Source organism: Lactuca serriola, chromosome 3 (assembly GCF_051521515.1).
Source record: "Lactuca serriola cultivar US96UC23 chromosome 3, Lser_US96UC23_V15, whole genome shotgun sequence".
In the NCBI taxonomy this organism is placed as follows: Eukaryota; Viridiplantae; Streptophyta; class Magnoliopsida; order Asterales; family Asteraceae; genus Lactuca; species Lactuca serriola.
The window spans coordinates 148,241,154-148,242,912 of NC_136410.1; the positions used below are offsets into that span (position 1 = coordinate 148,241,154).

The 1,759-nt window shown below is 43.8% G+C and overlaps 1 non-coding gene across 1 annotated transcript; it reads left to right on the forward strand.

Moving 5' to 3' along the window:
- Nucleotides 1-1,263: 1,263 nt before the first annotated feature.
- Nucleotides 1,264-1,370, forward strand: LOC145096369 (small nucleolar RNA R71). Its single transcript, XR_013703777.1, has one exon. It is a non-coding gene; the product is annotated as a small nucleolar RNA R71 (small nucleolar RNA).
- The last annotated feature ends 389 nt before the right edge of the window (nt 1,371-1,759 follow it).

A 1,759-nucleotide genomic window follows, 5' to 3' on the forward strand; every position in this document is an offset into this window, starting at 1 on the left:
CTCCAATTTTTGATAAAATGAAAAAGGCATTAGATTAATGCTAGCCCCGGAATCGGCTAAAGCATTAACCTTCATTTTATTCCCAAACTCGCATGGAAGGGTGAGGCATCCAGGATCCCCCATCTTTTCTGGTGTTTCTCCCAACACAACTTTTGAAATTTGCTCATTTAGAATCACTGTAGACTGCTTCTTTAATTGCCTTCGCGTATCTATCAAGTATTGCAGTAATTTCTGGTTCTCGGAAGCTTTGGATAAGGACTCAACAAAGGGAGTATTAATTGGAATCCCTTTCACATGCTTCACAAACTCTAAATGTTCCTTCTCCAGTTGACTAAGTGTTGCACGGGTGGGAAATGGCATAGGTGGATGATAATCTGGAATAGGCTCAAAAGATTTTTGCTCAGACTTGCGCCACGTCGTGGCAAGCCTGGTTCAGCATTTTCTCCATCTTCGATCCTTGATTTCTTGGGCTGCTGCGGTTCTTCTTCCAACGCCTCTAGGAACTCAGATATTGTATCTTCTTCAGTATCGATGGCCATTACGTGAGATTGGGCTTTTACTTCGGAATTCTTCGGGGACAATTTTTCATGAACTAAAGTGGCTAGTTGACCAAATTGTACTTCAAGGTTATGGATGGAGGCTTGTTGGTTCTTTATCAATGTTTGTTGTTCCATGATAGCGGAATCCGTGGCATCATGTCTCTTTTCCGAAGCCTCCATAAACTTCATCAAAATGGTCTCTAGGTAGGGTTTCTTCTCGATTGGTAGCTGCTCCTTTTGGTAAAAGCCTCGACCTGTCTGCCTATACTTCTCTTCTTTTTGCTTTTTATACTCTTCATATGGCAGCCACTCCTTCTTCGGTTTCCTCCAGTCGTCATCAAACCTATCCCCACTAGAGTAGCACACTTGAGCTTTTCTGTTCCCAAACTCATCCATATTGCAGTCCTTGGTCAAGTGTGGACCACTGCATCGCTCGCACCCCACTCTTATGGCATGTATCGACTGGTCCATTTGTGTTATCCGGCGATCCATGTTATTTAGCATGGCCATGACAGCTGCAATTTCTTCAGTTTGGCCCCCTCCTCCGCCTTTACTTCCGTCTTGCCTCGGGTTATGGTATTCGCGGGAGTGTTTCGTGAATTCTTCAATTAGCTCCTTGACCTCCCTTGGATTTTTCTTTGTCAATGGTCCTTGAGAATCAAGGAGTTTTCTTGTCATCATATTGACCCCATCATAAAAGATTGACATCTCTTGCTGCACATTTAGGTCATGTTGAGGGCAATTTCTGAGTAAGCCCTTGTACCGCTCCCATGCTTCGTATAGTGACTCCCCCGGTTGTTGCTCAAAGTTGGCTATCGCCTTCTCGGGTTCACTTGTGTGTTCTTCAAATTCTGGCTCGGTATCGCTTTCGGACTCGGTTTGCACGGGTGTGTGATCCAAATACTCAAGATTGCTCTTGTGCTTCGCTGATGAACTTGACTCTCCTGTCTTCTTTCCCGACTTCCTAGAAAAGGCTGACTTCAATTCTTGCAAGGGCGTCTTTTTCTTGTGAAGTGCAGACTCGGGGTCTTCCAGTGGTGGCACCAAGTGTGTGTTTGAGCTTCTGGTCATGAACTCCTGCAACTTGCTAAACTAAAACGTAAAACTGAACTAAAATAAGAAAAACCAACTACAAACTAAAATTTTAAAAATTTTGTCTGTCCACATCGTGGCAAGTATGTGGCCACGTCGTGGACTCTATGATTAACAGATTTTTTTTT